We start from the raw sequence: 23,000 nt of genomic DNA on the forward strand, positions 1-23,000 counted from the left end.
TTCACATTAACATCTTAACAGCTCTGACAGAATCACTTAGGAGCCCGGCTTCATGTAAATAGAAAATTGTTAATGAGGAGAAAATGTGGGTGATGAATGAATGTGATTGAAATGAAATGACCTTCACTTATTCACTGGGTAATTAAAGTAATCAAAGGACACCCAGCTGTGATGGGAAATGTCACAGAATCGACCAAAACACAATAAGCTGTCCTCAGGGTGAAAACTACAGCGTTCCCTATGTTCTACAGAGAAAGGAGTGCTCTTGGAAAGTGTTACGTGACAGAGAGTTTTCCTGGCTATCTGAAGAATGTTCGTACTTGAGGGAGACTGTTGCAGTACAAAAACAGGAGTGAGAAATACAACTGCTATGGAACAAAAAGGTAGCGTGCAGAGACAGATCTTCCGCATCCTGAGCTATCCTTTGGATCCCAATTAGGCGTTCCCCACAGTGTACAACATCAACCACAAAATGAGGACACGCAGCAGATCACTTCAGATCCCCCCGATGTTACCCTGGGGAAGCAGGGATCAAGGATGCACTGTCCCTAAAAAGCCTCTATCATTTCTTTTGGCATCAAAACAAGCAGCCGTGTCCCAAAGCTGGGCAGGAACACAGACCGCACTCGAGGGTCGGTGATGGATTTCCTGCGCGGCAGTGACCATCCCCATAATTCCCACTCGTTAAAAAAGCTCATGCAATCCACGTGCACTGCCAGACTTCTTTTCTCATTCCTCCCCTGTACAAGCACCAACTCCAAATTTGTGAGCTCTTTAAACTATAGATCTCTCGAGGGCAAAACCTGAGCTTTCACCTGGGACAAACCCCACATACGTTAGCACCTGGGCATTAGAGATGCTTGCTGAGTTCACTCTGCAGACACAACAAAATACATCGGAGTATATGTGCTGCATATATATACAAAGGACAGAGTGTGTATACATGAGGCACGGCTCCCCACTGCTGTGCCTACAGGGTGCGTGTCGCTTTGAGCACATCCACGTTAACCAACGTGATTACAGGGAATCCCACATGAGGCTGTCCCCCAGGGCGCTGGTGCACTGCTTACTCTGAAATCACTGTCCTAACTGCAGGGCTGTCGAGCCAGCATCACTAGTTCCAGGATCCAGTTTCCCCGAGGTCCTCTTTACATGTCTAAATGCAGAAAGGAGAGTCAGTCCGGCAGAAAGAGCGGAGAGCGTGTTACCAGGAGAGAGAAGGAGAGATGTTTCTCTAGACTTTCCAGACCACCTTCCGAGAAGCAGTTACCATTCTGTTTTACTCATTTGATTCTGCCTCATCTCTGTGTTCCTCTCCTTTTTTTCCTGCTGCACCTTTCCGCTTTTATGTGCCTGCCTGCCTGCGTTTCGGGTCTCCCTTCTATGGAGATGGGAGCTGTTTCATCCTTCCCCATCCTCAGCGATTGGGAGGCTGCTTTTAAACAATCCTGGCATTTTTATCTTTCTCTCCACAGTCCTGCCTCCTCCTCCTCCTCCGTTCCTTCGAGTCCTCATTTCCTCCCCACGGCTGATGTGCTGATTTGGACTTTCAAAGTTTTTTGAGGACTTGTGTGGCCGAGGAAGCCTGAGCAGCCAGCCGTGGAACTGGGGTTCTGGGAGCTGCAGTCCAAACCATGAGTAACAGCCAGTTGTGACCAACACAAAGAAAGGCTGTGCTTATGTTAATGAAGACAGATGGAGCAGCTGCATAAAAAGAGAGGCAGCTACATCACACTGAGCACAGGCTGGGCATGAAATAAATAGAAAAAAACATCACCCCTGCCAGTCTCTGCAGTATTCAAATTTTATGCACTCAGTATTCAAGCAATAAATTATAACACATTCAAATTGATTGGGAGCCTCTAATTTTAAGCCCTAAATGCCATGGTGTCAACTTCCACATCCTTACTGGTCAGTGGTGAAGATGATGTTAATATTTTCCAGGTAAATCCCTGTGCAAAGTAAAACTTCATCTCTACAGAAGCCACACCTGTAAGTTTACACGTGGGTCACCAGCTGGAAAATTGAACTGGACTGAATTCAGAGGCTATTTGAAAACCTCAGTTTAAAATTGTGATGGTTAATTTTGTGTGTCAGCTTGACGGGGCCACAGGGGTGCCCAGATGCTTGGACACACATTATTCTGGATGTTTCTGTGAACGTGTTCTTGGATGAGATGAACATTTTGGTGGACTAAGCAAAGCAGATTGCTCTCCAGAACATGGGTGGGCCTCATACAATCAGCTGAAGGTCCGACTGGAACAGAAAGCCCGCTCCTACCCCTTAGGAACAGAGAATTCATCCTGCCTACCAGCCATTAAATTGGCACACCTACTGTTTTCCTCCTTTCAGACTACAACTGAAATATCAGCTCTTCCTGGGTCCCAGGTTTTGAACCGTCAGATCTCTTGAATCTCCAGCTGGCTGACACACCCTGCAGATCTTGGGTCTTGCCCATCTCCATAAGTCCATGAGCCGATTCCTGACAATAAATCCCTTTCTGAACCTATACACATGTGTTGCTTCTGTTTCTCAGGGGTACACTGATTCACACAAAAACCTTACCCCCGTCAGAAACCTTAGAGTCATTTCTCAGAGCATGGAAGGAAAATAAGGTACAGAGAGACTACGAAATGTGATGAAAGATAAATAACAAATGAGCGTCACTGCTGATTTTTCTTTCTCAGGCCTCATGGAGTTTCCAGGGCAGTCACAGTTGTATATGATCTGGGGGAGACGCAAGCCCAATCAGTCAGCTTTCAGATGTCAGGAAAGCCTGAACAAGCGGAACATGTGGGAGAGGATGCAATGGCTCTTGCAATATCAGCACATTCACTGCACCCCATCAACGATTACCTAGAAACTTTCTGATATTATCTTCTCTTTTAATCTAACTTGCTCAAAATGTCTGTTGTACTCCTCAAGATAAAAACCTGTCTGGTTTCCTCTAATGATGCTAGAACTGTAGCAAGGAAATAGACCCAAAAGAGTGTCTGGACCAAGCCATGGGAAGCACTTGGGGAGGGGGGGGTGATGACCAGAATAATGGCCTCCCAGACACGTCTGCTTTTCCTAATCCCCAGAGGCTATGACTATGTCACTTACGTGGCCAAATGGTCACTGAAGATGTGATTAAGTTGAGGATCTTGCGATGGGAAGGTTATCCTGGATCAGCCAGGTGGACTCAAACCATCGCAAAGTCCTGCTAAGAGGGAGGCAGCAGTGCCAACAGGGAGAAGGAGGTGTGAAAACAGAAGCAGAGGTGGGAGACAGGGAAATGATGCCGTCCTGGCTGCACAGATGAAGGACGGGACCACAAAGAAGGAATGCAGGTGGCTTCTAACACCGGGAGAAACCCACCAGATTCTCTCTCAGGATCTCCAGAAAGAATACGAGCCCTCCACACCTTGCTATTAGTGGAGCATGACCTGGACTCGGGTCCTCTAGAGCTATTTCTGTGTCACTTGAAGCCATGCAGTTCATAGCAGTTTGTTACAGCACCAATAGTTAACTAACTCAGCGAGGCTTGCAAAAATAAAGGCCTGAGCCCAGCCCCCAATGATTCTAATTCATATCTTCTTCCAGGAATCAAATTTTATATTTCACGAATTTTGTCAGTGACCAGAGGTACAATGAAAAAGCCTAGGCACCCTCCTGAGGAGCTTGTACTCTGAAGGAAAAGGTAGTTTTTTTGACACAAAACACCTCTCTTTCCTGATTAAGAGGGTTAACAGCCACCCACAAATAGTATATTGATAGATCTGTGGTGATCCCTAAGGCTTTGCCAAAAAAAAAATAGAGAAATGAAATTCCATTCATTCATTCACTTTACTCAGGTCAGCTTTCCTAGAGGGATGGCTTGGTGGTGAATGTTTACAAGATTCGTGCAGCTCTCCATCTTTCTTCCACACATTTGCACCCTGAGAACCAACCCTTCCTGTTATTTTGTCTGGGCCCAAATCAAAAAGTGGTGGGGCGGTAGTGATGAGCACACCTGAGAGGCCAGTTAAAGTTTTCATCACAAGAAAAAAAATGTGTAACTTGTTACGGTGAGAGACGGTAACTAGACTTCCTGTAGCAGCTGTTCCGTAATGCATATATGCGTCAGATTATTCTGTGGTGCACCTGACACTAATGCAACCTTGGATGTCAATTAAAAAATTTTTAAATGGCACTATCATAGCTTTTTGCAGATTTTTAACCATTTTATTCTCCACCCCAAGACACAAACACATGAGTTGACTTTTAAACATTGCTTTAAAATACTTTAAGGTGTTTTCCATGCAGAGACAATTAAGCCAGAAAGGGACGAACTCTAAAATATGCACATTTCTCTGAAAGTTGGATATAATTTTTACTTGCAAAAGAACACTCCAACAGAAAGTCTTCAATATGATGATGTCGGCTTTTTCAGACTTGCCGTTTTAATTGCTAAGATGAATGTTGAGGCTGATTTAGCTCCAGAATCATAATTGACCATAAATTTTATCTCATTTTTACAACCATTCCTGAAATACCGAATACAGTTTCTAAGCTGAAGTCCAGTTTCCCGTAAGGGTTTATGAGGGGTTGAATTGTGTCCCGTCAAAAGCTGCTGAGTCCCAGCCACCAGTCCCTGGGAAGTCATCTTATTTGGAAATAGGGTCTTTCACACAACTGAGTGAAGATGAAGTCATTAGGGTGGGCCTCAACCCAATATGATTTGGGCCTTGTGGACAGACATGCAGAGATGTGAGGATATAGGGAGGGTGCCATCAACAACCAAGGGGGTAGCTGAGACCACGAGAAGCTAGGAGAGGGCATGAAACAGCTTGTTGTCCCCAACCAAGCCTGTGGACACCTTGATCTTGGACTTCTAGCCTCCAGACCAGTGAAACAAGGAATTTCTGTTGTTTCAACCACATAGCTTGTTAAGGCAGCCCTGAGAAACTAATAAAGATGCCAGATGTGCTTTGATTCCTTTTATATATTACAGATTAGAAGCTAGCAATTACAATATTCAGATGAAAATGGTCCTTCAGAATTACCCACAAACACTCATTACCCCATTCTTCCCAGCATGTGTGCAACACAAAAACCTAGTCCTGCTGCCCCAGGCTGAGGTTCTGGATCCATTAAAACCAACGGAAGTAAACGATCTCCTTGTTTTTTAAATTAAAATTCCTCATGGAATATGAAATGGACTCCAGATATTACAGGAATCAAAGTCTAGAAAATACGACGGTAGTGAAAAAATATGAGAATACTTAATGCAAGTTGTTTATATTTCTCCTGCTCTTTAACATATTTGTCAAATATTCCAGACAACCTAAGCTAAATCTGTGGTTTCCTTCAGTATCACTGGAATAGTGGCGTAGCTAGCTCTAAGGTACGGAGATTCTCAGTGACAGTGTGAATAACTTTAGGTCACTGGGCTGACTCTCTTAGGGAGCCAATACTTTTACCTGCTCTCTGCATTTACTTCACAATCTCAGGAGCCCTTTTTCTCTTTTTAGGCTGAACTTTCTCTTCCTCCCTTGCCAAAGCCTGCCCTCAGGACTGCCGCTGTCATCCTTCACACTAGGTGTCGATCAACTGAAGTCAATGTGTTAACTCACACAACCAGCTTACACCTATTTTTATAAATAAAGTATTATTATAATGCAGCCAAAGTACATTTACATATGACTGCCTTTGACTTAAACAGGCAGTCATATGTGGCCCAAAGGCTGAAAATATTTACTCTCTGGGCTTTAGACAGGCCTCTCTCAATAAAAGCAAGGACAAACATAATCACCACATAATATTTATATTATATTTGAAATCTTCAGGACGTAGGAGAGTAAACAGCATGGTTATGTGGGATGTAAAAAGACAGAGCTTTTTCATCAAATAAACCACACACCCAGTTCATTTTTGAGTTTGATGTGAGCAAGGTGAAATGGGCTGGGAGGCCAGTTTTGGGAACTACATATGTATATGGGGTGCCTTAAATAACCGTATATTTACACAGAAGTATCTGTACGTCTTTCTTGGGTCTTACTCCTTTCTGTTCTCATAATCTAACCTGTTTGGTTTTAGGATATGCAAAACATCGGCTTACTCCCAAACCTTGAAGTTGAAGAGATGTGTTTTAGTAAATACGAACCAAAGTTTCACTTTGAGAGTTCGTAGTTGAATGCCATGTGTCAGCTTCCTGAGTCAGACCCCAAAATTGCTCCTGTTTGGGAAGGAGCAATCTGGACGCTGGCTCCACTGAATTCGAGCCTGCAAACTAAAATGTCATAAACAGAATAAACAGACATGGATTCGTCCCACTGTCTCCAATGAGTGTCCCTTTATTCCAACTTCCTGCTTTTAACATGGAACACCTATTACATCACCAAAACAAAATGCTATGACTGCTTCTTGCACTGACATTATTGCTCTTGGTAATTCACCATCTGATCATCCTGCTGAATTAGGCACTTGCCACTCTTGCTATTTACCTCTTTGTTACTTATTAGCACCATGACTACAAATGGAAACAAAATACAGAGGGAGTCAACATTAGACAGGTAACGCCCCCTTTCTGGAAGTTTGCCTCAAGCCGTTCCCCTTTTACAGAAGACCTCCATTAGTAGGGTACCAATGTTTTTTCCATAAAAGTGGAAATCCCCTTCAGATTTCTTTTGATTAGCAAAAACAGGTGCTATTGTAGATCGTTCATAAAAGTCACATGGCCTGATTTGAACTCTTGAAAAGCAGGAGGATACTCTTTGCTTTGTGCCATTTCAGCTTAGAAAAGGTTTCATAGAAATGTTCTACTTTCAGACAGCTGGGGAAACCTGTGTTTCTGGATAAGTTGTAGTTTCTGAGTAATCAATACATGATTTCCAACCACTTTCTCACAAGTGCAAAATTCCTTGGAAGTGAATGGGAAACATGTTGTATTAGACCCTGAAGACTCCTGGGTATGTCTGTTCTCAGCAGCTTCACTTTTTAAAACACATGTACTGAAAAATAGAAATGACCTGGATTAAGACACACAATTTCTCAGGCTGGACTGCAGCCAACTGCAATTTGTTCTTTCATTCAACAAATATTCACTGCATACCTACTATGTGCCCAGCACATTCTGTGTTCTTGGAACACAGTTGCCAACAATGTACAAAATATCCCTGCCCAAGTAGGACCTCCCTTCCTTCGAAGGAGCTTCTCTCTCTAACGTGGACAACCAAGAGAGGGAAAGGCTTAACGATCAAATCAGGAACGTCACATTCATTTGCAACAGCTCTTTTCACAGATATCACAGAACGCTGGCCTGATAACTGTACTTTCAATATATCTTTTTCTTCTCAGTCTTTTCCTTTCCCTTTAAAAAAAAACCTTTTATCATTGTCTCTCCATTGTCTAATTGCTTGTTTAAATGCTTCAAATACTTCAGTTATCTTAATGTCCTAATTCCAGACTTTCAAAAATGTCAATTTTCTTAGTTACTCCACCAAGAGATGTTTATCAAGCAGTGTGCCAGTATTTCCTTGCTGCGTAACAAACAGTCCCAGACATCAAGTGGCTTAAAGAAACCACTCGTTTATTTGGGCAGGATTGGGTGGTGATGATTGATCTCCCTTCCCTGTAGAAGCAGGTGCGGAAGCTCAGCTGGGGTCTGCAGGACACAGACACTAGCTGCTGAGCTGGTGCTGCCTGCTGATGGGAACTTAGCTGGGATGCTGGCTGGGGGCCTCAGCTCATTTCCACGTGGAGCTGTCCAGGGGCTGCTTGGGCTTCCTTAGAACATGACAGGTAGGTTCCAAAGAGAAGTGTTTCAGGTGACAGCAAGTGGAAGCTGCCAGTCTCTTAAGGCTTGGGCATGGAAAGTGGCACAGGGCCCCTTCTGCCATATCTTACTGGCCATGGAGGCAGCATGGAGCCTACCCAGAATCAATGGGAGAAGACAAAATCGCACTTCTCAAAGACAGATGAGCCCAAAGATTTGAGGTCTCCTGTGTGCCAGGTATGATGGAAGGCACTGGAAATGCACAAATCAATCAAAGTGGCCAAGGTCCCACAAGAGGCTGGGAGTCCGGCAGAAGAAGGAAGCCAGTAAATAGCAAGCTATAACACAACAGGTTCGTTTAGGGGGGAAGTGCTGTGGGTATACAGAGAGAAAATTGAGGATTATTTTATAAGTAGGCATTCAAGCAGTTAGAACAAGTAAAAATAAAAACAAAACCCTGAGAGGAAGAACACAGCTTCAATGCTGAAATTGTGGCCACCAGAGTGAGCCCTGCCTGTAGAATCCAAATTCGACCGTGAGGTAACCACCAATGTCCACCATCTGTCCCCCCGTCATTAAATGAGCGGAACACCCAAGCAAATGCGTATCGGACCAGAGTGAGCCGCATCCCCTTGTCACCAGCCACAGCTGCCCTCCAGCCCTCTCTCCCCTCCCCGCCCTCGGTCTCCTGGCTTCTGCTTGACAAGGGCTGGAAGCCTGCCAGCTTCTCAATGAAGGCATAGATGCTCCTCAGCCGGTCCCTGCAGGGACCGACTGAAAGAACCCACTTCCCACCCACTGCCCTTTCCAGACATGGATCGCCCCTGGCTGTGCTCCACGGGCACAAGTAGCTTTATATTTGGTAGAGGATTCACACCCCTGGCTAGGCTTCAGGTCCTATTAGCACATTCAAATGGTGTATTTTATAGGTTTATGCAAAGAGTGAGCCATACACACGTCGCTTTAAAGTCAGTGTAACTAATACATAACAAACAAGAAGACAAAGCTCACTATGGCACAGGTCTAGAAAGGAGATGTTTTTAGATTGTAACTGGCCTCTGAATAGAGGAAAATTTAAAGCTATTTACTTATTTCAAAGCTTCTCGAATGGACGCCCAAACTTCACAACCTGTTTGAGCTCAACTTCTCTATCACGCACCTGCCTCAGGTGCTTTTCCTAACTGGAGTCAGCCATTTCATACCTCTTTTCAACGCTGCTTGATTCTAGCACTTATAGAATTATTTTAAACTGGGATATGTTGTACAATGTCATTTTATGTATCTTTGGGTTGACTGAGCCCTTTTAAAATGTGGCGCCTCTGAAAAGGGACTAGAACTAAACCAGCAGGTTAGCATGCTTATGATCATTATGAAATTATTTAAAAGTGGCCTACTTAATATTTTTATTGTATTATATTGAGAAACATGACTGACATAACAAACGTCACTCACGTTTGCTTAACCTCTCATCACGTACCTGGGTTGTGATGGGTTAAAACCTACCAAGCACTGATTTAACTCTGAAAGGGCAGAAACAAAAATACCAAGTTGAGTCTACATGGGAAAGTTATCCAACTTCCAACAGTATAACCAAGATGTACCAAAATACAAAATAATTCCTAAACTGGTCACCCGGAATCTTCAGAGAGCTCTGTCCACTGGCCCAGTAACTTATACAAGCCAATGGAATGACATCAGACTATTCTTCAATTCCTGCTCTCCAACCCAGTTTTGGAGTGATAGGCATTGTATTTATCCACAAGTTCAAAACAGATCGAGATTAAGGCACCCACGTTCAACACAACAGCACATATAATCAATCAGGTGAAGCCATGGGTACCTACCGAATACACAGGTCAGTCTTTGTACGCAAACAGTATGAAAAACTTGCAGGTCAGAGTTAAGGGTGAGCAGGATTCTAACATTAAGGGCTACAATATAGTCAAAGATTAAGGCAAAGCATAAGCGCACATTTTCCACATTTAAAGTTTACCTTTAGTTCCATGCAATCGAAAATTGTAATCTTTTTACAATGGATCTACAGGATGAAGCCCTTCTAAGATCCATGAGAATAAAGTTATTCTTTGCAGAATTGACTATCATATAGGAACTTAATAGATGTTGCTTTAACTAGATGGTAAAAACGGCATGTAAAATTAAAGGACCCCTTTTCCACCTAGGGAACACTATACGTGGTAGCTTACAAGCAAGTCTACCGTCAATTTGATGTTTAAATGCTGTTAGGTGGAGAAATGAGGTTTATGAGTTTTTTTAAATACATTTTTCTCTATCACAATTGACCAATTATATAGCAACTGTAATACAGTTTCAAATCTATAGCACTGAATTTTTGTTCTGTTCAAAGCTCTGTTACCAACATGGGTAATCAATGCTTTAAAATAACAATTTATCGGGAACATATTAACTTCCGCTTTTTCTCCTCATGCCTTGAGCAGAACCATGAAGTAGGCAAAAATTGTAATTTGGAACCGATTCCCATTCCGTGTCTCCAAACAAGACACTCACAGCAGCAGTTCAAGGTTGTCTTTTGAAAGAAGAAAGCAAGAGATTTCTAGCTCAACAGATGCAACCTTTCTCCATCTATTCCCCAGCTGGAAATCCTACGTGAAACAACACAACAAACATCATCTACAAGCTGACAACCCGAGCAGGGTTACTGCAGGCCAGCAGTGCCACGGTCAACTGGACAAGCAGGGTGACGTCCGGATGGAGGCGGAAGTGTGAGCCCAGACTTGGAAGTGCTGCGCGTTCTCCAGTTTGACATCCAATGTCCTGGAAGGTCCATCCTGAAGGTCTTTGATTAGAGGTCTGAGACCCAAGTTTGAGGATGGGGTGTATGGGAGGGAAGGACATGCTCACTGGGGGCCATCCCTTGCCCAGGGGACACCCAGCGGTGACTGGAGGCATTTTCAGGTGGGGAGATGCTCGTGGCTCCTGGTTATTGGGTCAAGACCAGGGGTGCTACTGAACATACTATGGACACCTTCCCACCCCGACAAAGAGCAGGTGGCCCCACAGGTGAACAGTACTGAGGCCACAAAGCCCTGTTCTGGAGACTAACTCAGCAGACACAATGAGGGGAGAGAGGAGATGCCATCCAGACGGGCAACTTATATGGTCTGCAACAAAGCCATGTAGCCAAGGAAGGCTGACAGAGATGAGGCTCTGCAGGGAGGGAGGGGAGGCAGCCCGTAACCAGTGAGAAGACAAGTAACTGTGCTCCCGGGTGCTGTGCTGTGAACCCCACAAACCACCTGAATGCCGGACAGAGAAACATCTTCACAGGGCAGACGAGTGACAGCTTTGGAAAGAGGGTGTTTGGGAGCGCACACTCCCAGTGGGGCTGTGGACAGATGGCCGCTGTGTGTCCCTTCCTCCTCCCCCTCAGGGCTTCCTCATCTCTGAGGCAAAGGGCAGCTCCCATTCAACATGGCACAGCAATGTGAAAGGGGCACACGGGCTTCTTCTGTGCAGGGAGGGAGGGAGAGAGAGCAGGGGAGAGAGGGGGAAAGTAGAGATTACAAACAAGACAAGTACATTTATCACCAGAAAATATATCCAAAAAGAAGGAGAAGACCATGAATTTCAGACAAGTAGTTTTCCACTCTCAAATAAATTACAGGTTTGAGATTACTTTTTAAAATATGAAATAACAAAAGGAGATTTTAAAAAATCAAGCTAGTGGAGCTGAGGAAACAGGAAAGAAAAAAAACCGCACACGAGTGAAAACAGCCACTAGCGTAAGTAAAATAGAAAGTAAATTCAGAGGCATGAGCTTTAAAATTGAGTCAATGAACTGCAGAAGAATGGAAGAGAACAATGATATAAAACTACTATGAAGCGAGCTGGATGAACCCGTCGTGAAGGGCATCCAGTGTAGTGCGACTCGCAGTCCTGCAGAAGAGAGGAGGAGAGAGCCCAGGCGTCCACAGTCAATTCAGAGTTATAATAAAAGACGTTCTGTTCTGGAATAAAGACTTGAACCTGCTGATAAAGAGGACGCTGTCTCCTAAGCGATGTGCAGCAGAATCATCAGCATGAAGATATGGTGAAATTCATCAACTTCAAAGGCAAAGAACCATGTGGGAATCCAGGTAGAACAAAGCCCAGTTATGTAAAAGGACAAAGACATAATATGATCTTAGACTTGTGAGGCAACACTGAATGCCCGAAGATCACAGGACAATGGCTACAAAATTTTGAGGGTAAGAAAGCGCCCTCCCCAAATGTAATGCTCAGCCAAGCTGTCCTTCAACATAAAAGCAGCAGATAGACCTTCTGCAGCATCGTGACAGAAAGAATACAGCCCCATTCACCTGTGTTCAAAACATTGCTGGATGACAGATTCAAGGCAATAACAGATAAATCAAAATAAATAAATAAGGAATGGGGAAAGGATGATTTAAAAAACAAAAACAAAAACTGAGGTTAACTACCAAATAAGTTTAGATCCAGGAATGAAATGCTGGTTATATGCAATGAAAAAGAAACATGAAAGTAATCCAACAAACAAAAAATTGACAGCTGTTGGGAAATGCGCAAAAAAGGATGTTGTGTTTTAATAAATATCCTCCTGTTATTTAAGAGAACAGATAATGGCTAAAGTTGTAACATGTAGTTAGAAAAAAGCAGTTTTTTTAAAAACCACCTTTTTATGGTTTATGTTCCTTCATCAGAATTTCTGAGTTAGGAGGGACAACCATTCTAGGAAATGACTTTTGGAAAAGAAATGTTCATTCTAACATTTAACAATTTCTTCCCTCTTATTTTCACGTACCATTTTTTGGCTAAATTTATTCAAATATAATCTTATTACTAAAAATAACATATAAAAGCTTGATCCCGTTTTTTAATGTACTTTTCCCTAGCTATTGGCATTTAGTGACAATTTATGGCTCTTCCGATGTGTTTCAAAAGGGAGATGCCAGTCCCAAACGTCAAATGTTGACCAGAATGACTTCTGTGTGGTGAGCTTTGGAGTGATTTTTTTTAATTCATACTTTTCTGCATTGCTGTTTTCAAAATTAAAAACATATGTTTTTAGAACAAAAGAGGTCATTATTGTCTTAGTAGAAATGGCAGAATTGAGAAGATGTGACAAAACCGTATGGTACCCCCCCAACTCTCACTATTTTGCTCCTGGCCCTTTAGAGAGGTGGCTTGCCATTCTGTGCCCAGGTCCCTGCGTGCTGACCAGCGAAGGCCCAGCTGTGCCCCCAGGCAGAAGGGGAGCATGGGCTGCCACCCTCAGGGGCACATCCTTCCTACACCTTCCTCAGCCATCAGCAGCAACATTTCCCAGTGGATCTGATGTTTTTATAATTAACAGGAAGTCTATGAGGGGGCGCTGGTACCCCCCATGGCCAGCACACACCCGCTGCCTCCTCTCCACGGAGACCAAGTGAGCTTTCAGAGGGTCACCCATTCCCTAAGCCACCAGATCGGAGGCCCATGGGGCAAAGAGGAAGTATCACCCCTCAACCCTAAAAAGGGTCTGGGATGGGCTCACTAGGAAGTCATTTGCAAGGATACTGAGTAATAGCAGAGAACTTCCTGCTCTGGGATGCCTGGTGAGGGTGAGGCACCCCGACGATCTTTTCAGAAACAAGCCCAGCTCAGGCGCGTCCAGGTGGCAATGACCCTGAACCCTGGACAATTTTTCCATAACTTTATGAAATCATCATGAATTACTCTTAAGTACAGATTAACAAAGAACATTAGACAGTGGCCTGTGTAAAGACGTACGACTGTAGAAAAAGGAGTGACTTCTAAGCTGCCATTGCTGCCGCCCTCCTGGGGTACAGCTTGCATCTCAAGTCCGCCCGTCCATCCCTCCACGGAAGAACCAAGCAGCCCCTCGTGACAAGTCAGACCTCCCTTCTGGGCACTGGCTTCAAGGGTTAAATGTAGTTCACTGCAGAGTCCTTAAAAGCAATTTATGCTTCAGTTCCTTATTCTCTAAGGCAGGAAATCTCTCTCATTACTGACAATTAGCTTCCTATTGATTCTGTCATGTGCTCACTCGAGCTGTAAAGCGGGTCTTTAAAATAAAATAAGATTTTGGGCAACATTTGGCAATGGCCTAGAAATCCAAAACACGGCAGGAGGTGGGGATAAAACACTCAATAACTCTGCAGGCAGCGCCACTGAGTGGAAAATCTGCAATCTAGCAATAAACAGGCTTTAAATATCATTAGTCATATTTGTATATAACCTTCTCTAATACATCCAAGTCGACTCCAAGTGTAAGTGCCTATCATAGCAGTCTTTCAGAAATCGTTCTTGAAAGCAGTGTTTTTGTCCTAAGAGTGAAAATGAATGCATGGAAAATAACTCAGTGTAGCACTTACATTTAAATGAAACAGATTCTCATTTGAACTTCTAAAGCTAGCTGTTCTTTCTTCATTACAAGGACAATCACGAGAGTGCGATAACAAGAGAAGCAATAATCCATCAAACAGTGAGTTCAAAATTGGAGCTATTTTCCTTCCTTATTTATAAAATCATTCTTTTTCTTTGTCTTTCCAAGACACAGGCCCTGCTTACATTGTTTTTTCTTTTTTTAAAAGCAATGGTATTTATTTTCTGTGAAATGTATCTTCAAGCGGAGCTTACCTTGTTACGGTGTTCTTCTGTTTTATGAGAGGCTAACTGGGGAATATTTTCACTGGAACTAATTGGTGAAGAGGATAGCAGATAAAAATACAGGTCTTCAGGAAGAAAACTGGCATGGGAAAGCAGGAAGCCTTACACATGGGTTTGGGCTACTTTTGATGCACAAGTATAGCCAGTCCCATTCTGTAGTGTCAACTCGGGTGTGCGAGTCACAAAGGGCATGCTTACCTCCCTCCAGTTTTCATTACTTTGTCATAAACTATGAGAGCCTTTGATGTAAGCACACTCAGTAGTTGAAGGGATGGCAATGGAGGGATGAGCCATCGCTAGAGGCTAGATATAACTCCGTAAGTACCTAATCACCCCTGCAAGAACCTCATTACTCCTAAAACTTACCCAGTAAGCAATCACCTGGAAAGAACCACATGTCGATTGAAGAGTCACACATACAAATCCACTACAGCCATGTTCAGGGGCCCAAAAGCACGGAGCCTGACCGTCCAGGTGAGTGAGTCAGACCTACCTGGCTCTCAGTTCCCAGATGCTCTTGCTACCCAGGGGCTAACTTCTCTGGACTTCAGTTTCCTCCGCTGTGATCTGGAAACCATAAAGGGCTCTTCTGCAAAAGACAGACACAACAGCAAAAAACACATCAAAGTCTAGAATGTACTGAGCATGTCCACTCCAGTAGGCATAATTATTACTGAGGTTGCTGAGATATCCGAGATAACGCAGGCTTCTGGGGCCACAATCCAAGTACAGGTACCATAGCCACCGTCAACCAAAAGCTTATCTCAGAGTCATGAAATGGGAAAAATAAAATGAAAATGGAAGGGCTTTATAACATGTGCCCAGTGGGTATTGCAAACAATAAGTGGTTGCAGTGAATGGAGATTAGGTGCCAGCAATGTCTTCCGTGGGAGAATGACCTTGAGCTCAGTTTCACGCTCTGGCACATCTCTATTACATGCAAGGTGCCAGGGACCCCTGCCACTCAAAGTGTGTTTCTTGGGCCAGCAGCGTTGACACCACCTGGAGCTTGTTACAAATGCAAAATTTTGGGCCCTATCGTAGCAGGCTCTCCCATACCTACCAGACCTATCTGAATTTCAGCAAGATCCTCAGGTAAGTGATATGTATGTTTCAGTTTCATAAACACTGGGAACAAGCACAGATCACAGAGTCTGTCAATGGCCAGTGTCTATGGGAACTGAGTTGGAACAGAGCCCCCGAATTCTACTCCTCGCGGATGTGCACCAGGCCCACACATCAACAGGTGGAGTGCATTTCCCTTGCCTTAATTCCTGCGTGGTCTTAGAACTGGCTTTGGCCAAAAGAAAATCCCCCAAACTGCTGATCTTTGTCTGAACCCGTACAATGTGCACCACCAAGATGAACCCTGATGGAATTATGGACTTTGAGTGATGGTGATGTATCCGTGTAGGTTCATGGATTGTAACAAGAGATACCAAGCTGGTGGGAGACAGCAGGGGAGGCTGTGTGTGTTGAGGAGAGGGGTTTTGTGAGAACTCTGAACTTCCCACTCAATGTTCTAAAAAATAAAGTTTATTAATAATAATTAAAACATTGATGTTTTGGGAGTTCCAAGCGCCACCCATCGGGCATCCAGCCACCTGGAAAGGTCTTGTGGGGGAGATTGGAGGCACTCTGGTAGGCCGCCCCCACTGAGGTCCTTGGCCATCATGGCCCCAGGTAACTGGAGCCCCAACCCACATCACATGACCCAGAAGAACCACCTCTCTGAGCCCAGCTGATGTACAGAGTCATGAGAATAACACAGTGCTGCTGGGGTGAGTCCCCAGGTTTTGGGATGGTTTATTATGCTACAGAATGTATGGGAACAATCTGATTTGAGAGTCCACTGTAGCACATTTCTATCTGAAGATAAGTTTCCACAAAAAAAAGATGTGATCTGCTGATGATTCAAGAAGGGCAAATTCATTGTTGTAAGGCTCTTGTCCAAGACAAATCCTGATGCTATGATACAAAGAACTAACAGGGTAAACTGCAGCAAGAGGGAGCACGTGAAGTCCTAGGGCAGTCCCTTTGCTGCGTGCAGTCCTTTTCTTAGGAGAAGCGTGCTATACACCTTTCTAAAATATGGGCAGAGTGATTCGAGAAGGAAGTTTAACAAGAGGGTTTCGGCGAGGTGTTTTCATTCCCCTCCTGAATGAACCCAAGAGAACAGCTGCTCTCTCAGGCTGCTGTTCTCTTACCAGTTTAAAGCATTTTTTTGCCCTTGAAATAAATGTCCATAAGAGGAAATATATTTCATTTATGTTCCTGGAAAATGTGCTGTTATGTGAAATGTGAGTTTCTCATAAGAAAAAGAAAGCAGAATGTGGAACTCACTTCTCAACCATAGAGCGATGGTCAAATGTTTATAGAAACGGCAATGATATTGAAGTAACTCCAAGGGATGTGATTTACAAGTAGAAAGCTTCTTAGAGAGGACATATATTAACAATATGGCATATTGATTAATAATCAAACATCATAATATATGCGACAATGTTTTTGTCCTACTGTTTTATAACCTGTGTTATAAATATACTGTTTTATTACTCATGCCAAAATAAATCAGAGAATAAAGAAACAGTTTCATCAGAGCAGAACATGGCTACCTGCTCCCGGAATGGAAGGGTCATGCCACAGTTCCCAGAAGTGAGCAGCCTGTAAGCCTCATTCAATCATACTGAAATAGACTAAGAACAGGTTATACCTAGAAGGTTGGTATTAGGATTAATAAAGTAACCAGCATCAACCCCCCACTACCACCACCCCACCACCACCATATAGTGTCTATCACATCATGAGGGCTCAATAAAGGTGGAGAAATTCAGGGACAAATAAGAAACTTCAGATCCCTTGCTTACAATATTTCAGACTCCTTATAGACAGCAGACATGATTATTCTGTTGTCTTCAAAGCATGTCTTCCTGCTTTCTAGAAATGCCACTTGGGGGCCAGTAAGTGGAATTTCATATTCATTCTGCTTTCAGCACACTGCGGAAGGCTCCCCAATGGGCCATGAGCACAAAGGAAAGAATTAAGACATATTTTCTCTTCTCAAAGAGCGCACACTTCTCTCATCCTCGTTCTTGGAATTGGCTTCCGAACCGGTTCAGCAGCGATGCCAGGAGGCCAGCCCTCCCTCCTTCTCAGCTGAACTAATTAATGGGAGTGACATGTGGTGGGAAGTGCACACCAAAGGGTTGGAGAAGCCATGGAATAAGCGAGGTGCTCCTGAAGCATAAACTTACCCATGGCTTTTGTAAGCACAGTCTGCGTTTGGGGGCTAGGAAAGATGTGCGGCAGCAGAAATTGCAAGAAAAACCACAATGTGTGTCACTCATGAATGAGGAAAGGAGTAGCCTTCATTACTGCGGAGTCAGCCCTGACTCTAGGCCAACGAGGCAAAGCGCACCCACAAAATAGATGGAAATTATCTCAGAGACCTTCCAGTTGGAAGATTATGCTTCATTACTGCATAAAACTTTTTTTTACCTTAAGAGTCAGTATTTTCTTTGAAGAGGTCTTTTAGGGTTCTACTGCTGTTTAACAAGTTACCACAGCCTTAGCAGCTTAAAGCAACACCCAGAACAAGCTCATCAACGTCCCTGGGCCAGGCATCCAGGAGAAGCGTGGCTATTTTCTCAGCATGGGGTTTCACAAGGCTGACATTAAGGTGTCAGGGCTGCTGTATCTTTATCTAGCCCTTCAAGCTCCTCTTCCAAGCTAACCGGCAGTGGGAAGAATCCATTCCCTTGTGTTTACATGACTGAGATCCTGGTTTTCTTGTGGGCTGTCAGCCGGTGGTCACACTCAGCTCAAAGGCTGCCCACATGTCTTAGCTAAGTGGCCCCTCCATGCCCCTTCTCATTCGTCAATACCTCTAACTTCAGGAAAACCCCAGTCCCTTTCAAGGGCTCACCTAATTAGGTCAGACCCATATGGATAATTAACCTTTTGATTTACTTAACATCATCATATTAACCTGCTAAGGAACAGCTATTAATCATCCCAGTAGATACAGAAAAAGCATTTGGCAAAATTCATTGTTGACCTATGATAAGAAGTCTCAGAAAATGAGGAATAATGGGGAGTGTCTGGAACCTAATAAAACATCCACTTAATGGTGAAAGATTGAATCCTTTCTCCCCCAATGTGGGGGAGACGCCAAGGAGGTCCTTTCTTAGGACTTCTATTAAACACTGTGCTTAAAGTCCCGGCCAATGTACCAAGGTGAATAAATAAAAATAAAAAACACACAGATTTTTAAAGAAAGAATTAGAAGTGTCTCTAATGTGGCATAATGACATCTGTGGGAAATGCCAAGCAATCTATTTAAGAGCTAGTAGAAATAAAACATGAGGTTAGCAAAGGTTGCAGGAGACAGTATCAATATACAACTGTGTTTGCATACAGCAATATTTCTCTATAATTGGAAACAAAAAGTTAAAACCCAAGACGCTAGCAGCCGAACAAGTCGGAGAAGGATTTTATTTTTAGATGGGAGAAAGAACAGGAACTTTTCTTTTGGGTCTTAATCTGGCAGGGAGAGGAAGGACAACACGGAAGGGAGAGGGAGAGGAGACAATCCCTCAGGCGATGTCCTGGGGTCAGTAAGAGAGTGTAGGATCTAGAGAACGAATGAAGGAGTCAGCGTAAGATGTGGCCATGGGTCATTTGCCGATAACAAGGGGGACAATTCTTGTCCAATGGGGAGGAGGAACCCACATGCTGGTATGTGGGTACATGTGGTGGCAATCTGCGGGATTTACTTTCTTGCCACCTTAATTTCCACAGTGAGGTCAGGAGCAAGCCCTTCAGCTATGCATGTGGTTGGGAGAAAGAAATGCCAGAGTTTTCAAAGAGAGAGCTGGAAGGTGGGAAATGGCTGAGAAGAAAGTGGAACCATAAACCGGCATTAGGGCATGAAGTCTCGGCAGCATTAAGGGTGACTCTTTGAGGTCGTGGATTTGGGAACCAGACAGCAGTTGTTCTCAAACCACGTTCAGCTGCATGCTGACATGGAGTAGGCTGAGGTCTTAGGGCAATCAGCATTGCCATGTGGCCAAGCAAGCAGAAAGGTGTGGAGGATGGATGCAGAGGTGATGGGGGGCTGACAGGGATTTTAAGGCAGGTATGGAGGGCAGAGAAGTCCTCAGGGGGCTGAAGCACTGTAAGGGGTGGCAGACGAATGGGCTGGAATTCCCAGGGAAGCCAGAGATACACTGGCTGGTGTTGCTAGAAGGCACAGGCCAGCAGGACAGGAGGTGGTGATGACATAGCTGGACTCACGGGATTGTGATTGTGAGCAGAAGACACAGGCATTGAAGATAAGGTAAGCTTGTGAGCTTAAAGAAGACAAATTGTGAAAAGGCATATACATTGAGCCAGAAGCTAAAGTCATCCAGAAGTGAGCATGGATGATGCAGAAGTCGTGGAACAACAGCAAATACAGCAGGATGCTGGTGATACAGTATGACGGCATTATCTTCACATTCGGGGCATTTAAGACAAGTGAAGAGAGAAAGATACGGTGATTGAAATAACAAAATTTTGACATTTAAGACCATTAATCCTGGCATTATGAGAACCAATCACACAGAGATTTATATGTCCTCATTAATAATATGTATTATTATTATAACCTCATGCTCCCCCTCCAATGGCAGCCACTTGCAATAACAAATAGGATAGTTTGATGTCAATTTTTCACCATTTACTCTGAGTCTTCTGATTTAATTTTTTAAAACTATTCTGTTAGTAAAAAAAAAATCCATTAGTGTCTATTGGAAAAGATTTTAAAGGGTCTATCTCTATGTAAAAAGGACTGGCTAGCTGTAAAGGCACAAGTGACTTGATTTCTCAGCAAATACACTGATCAAAAATTCCTCCGATGTGACCTAACGCTGTTACATAGTGTCCGCCAGCCATTTTAAGAAGTTTGTCCCTCTTCCTCAGAGATTACCTGGACACGTGGGAGAGCATTAAATTGATGTTATCATCTGTATATCATATTTATATGGTATTTCTTTGTGGAAATACAGTGACACCAAGACAGAGAAGAGAAACTGTTCTCATGCCACATCTGATATGCAGTGTCACCTGGCTTCAGTCTGGCCTGCTTTTCCAAAATTGATAAACTCAATGAAATAGTATTTCAACCAGCCACCAAGAAGAGGCAAGACATTTTCTGGTGAAAGTAACATGAAATACCATTTTCCAGTAAAAACGCTATGACATGGAGGAGAAAATGAGCGCTTTTTACATTAAAAGGAGACTTGGAGGAACCCAACATTTGAAATGTGTGATTGACGGTATCGCGAGATTTTCATCAGTGGGCCCAGCAAGCCATACCCCTACTCCAAACCTGGGCCTGCCCCCTTTTGCTGCCGGCTACATCGTTGGGAAGCTGGAGAGGCAATGCTTGGGGTTAACTGATTTCACGGTTGGCCTGAAATATTGCTTCCGTCTCCTTCTATCCTTCATTTTTCCTCCCCACTCTTCTCTGCTGTTTCTGGAAAAAGAGGGACTTTCCAGGTGGGGCTTAAACTAAGAGACCCTGGGAAGAAGCCAAGTGAAAGGTGGAGGCAGGGCTACGGGTTCAGATGGCAGGCAAAGGAGAAGGACCCTTTGCAGAGGGGGTCCAAAACATTCCAAGCAGCCTTCTGCTGACTTTAAATATCTTCATTTGTCAGTGTAAGTGCAATTGATTAAGAGCCACAATCACACATTCCTGAAAGCCATCTGTCATGGACTGACTCTCTATATAATCAAGGATGCACTTCAGAACCACCTATTTTAAACAGCAAAAAAGTATGATAACCAGAGAACCACCAATAATAACTGACATCTTACTGCTACTTCACGGCCTTCAGAGAGTTATCACAGATGCAGGCGATGTATAATAGACTATTTAGAAATCTGGATTTTCCATGCCACTGGCATTTCCCCATTTCTGCAATGGCCTTGCTTTTAGGCATCTTACTGTATCTCATTGCTTTTTTTTTGGAGAGGGCATCTCTCATATTTATTGATCAAATGGTTATAAACAACAAGAAAATTCTGTATAGGGGACTCAATGCACAATCATTAATCAACCCCAAGCCTAATTCTCAACAGTCTCCAATCTTCTGAAGCATAATGAACAAGTTCTTACACGGTGAACAAGGTCTTACATAGTGAATAAGTTCTTACATGATGAACAGTACAAGGGCAGTCATCACAGAAACTTTTGGTTTTGATCACGCATCATGAACTATAAACAATCAGGTCAATTATGACAATTTGTTTGATTTTTATACTTGATTTATATGTGAATCCCACATTTCTCCCTTATTATTATTATTATTATTATTATTATATTTAATAAAATGCTGAAGTGGTAGGTAGATGCAAACATAGTTTAGTGCTGTAAGAGGGCAAATGTAGATGATCAGGTGTGTGCCTGTAGACTAAGTATTAATCCAGGCTAGACAAGGGCAACAAAACATCCACGGATGCAGAAGATTTCTCTCACAACGGGGGGAGGGGGGGGTGAGGTTCTAAGCCTCACCTCTGTTGACCCCCAATTTCTCACCTGATGGCCCCCCTGCGACTGTGCCTGTCTTAGGTTGTTCCTCCCTTGAGGAATCTCACCCATCTCTGGCTAACCAGTCATCTTCCGGGGCCACACAGGGAAATGTAAAGTTGGTAAGTGAAAGAAGCAATATTCTTTGAAAAGGTTTATCTCATTGCTTTTTATATCTTACCACCACGGAGAAAGGAAACCGCAGTAACCCAGCTCACTCTGTCTGAGCAACGCCCACAATATGACAGGTGGAGGGACTGAATGAGTAAGTTCAGTGGTGATTCGGACTTGTGGATTGCTTTCCAGTCATGCCTCTCTCTTATCCTTTAAATACAAGGGGAGACATCATTCCTAATCTGTTTCTCTGACATACCAGTCAGGCCAAGTTATACTTCCAGAATCACAGTGCTTCTAAGCCTCCCAGAGTCTGGGCAGTTCCAGGGAAAAGCACATTTCTCCACAGCTCCATGGCTTCTTTCTCCTGTTGGGGCAGGGAGCCCCAAGATGTGTTCCCTGGACAGGCACATTATTTTGAGCTCAAATCAGTCAAGGCCCAAATGATCCAGGAAGAAACTCTCACCCTCCCCTAGTTGCCTAAAAAGAATTTAGATAGAGGACCTGCTCCAGGAAGCTAGAAGATATCATTAGGGTTTTTTGTTTGTTTCCTATGCTGATTTTCCCAGTTGTGGGGGCCCCTGAGCTTCAATCATCAAAAGACAGAAAGCATGAGAGGTCCCCAAAGGGCTACTTCTATCAGCATGTTCCTCGAGCGTGAGTGAGGAGGCATTTTGGGGGTAAGCAAACTGCTGGATAGTAAGTGTGCTGAGCAACACACCTACAGAAATGTTCTGGAGAATAGATTTACCTGGAAATAAAATCCAATGCTGTTCTAGAAGATTCCTGCGGAAAGACACGTGTATATAGAAGCATGTGCATACAGTCCTAAAATTCTTCTTTGGGGCAGATTTTCAGTGGATTAAGAAGCTCTTCTACAGACCTCAGGGCCCTTTCAATTCTGTGTCCAGG

At 43.6% G+C, this 23,000-nt stretch overlaps 1 long non-coding RNA gene across 1 annotated transcript in view; it reads right to left on the bottom strand.

Moving 5' to 3' along the window:
* Nucleotides 1–23,000, bottom strand: part of LOC118971532 (uncharacterized) — a 235,389-nt gene that overhangs the window by 17,983 nt on the left and 194,406 nt on the right. Inside the window, exon 5 of the long non-coding RNA XR_012127588.1 lies at nt 14,898–14,993. This is a non-coding gene — a long non-coding RNA (uncharacterized lncRNA). The remainder of the gene's footprint in view (nt 1–14,897; nt 14,994–23,000) is intronic.

The sequence above is a fragment of the Manis javanica genome, chromosome X (assembly GCF_040802235.1).
Source record: "Manis javanica isolate MJ-LG chromosome X, MJ_LKY, whole genome shotgun sequence".
NCBI lineage: Eukaryota > Metazoa > Chordata > Mammalia > Pholidota > Manidae > Manis > Manis javanica.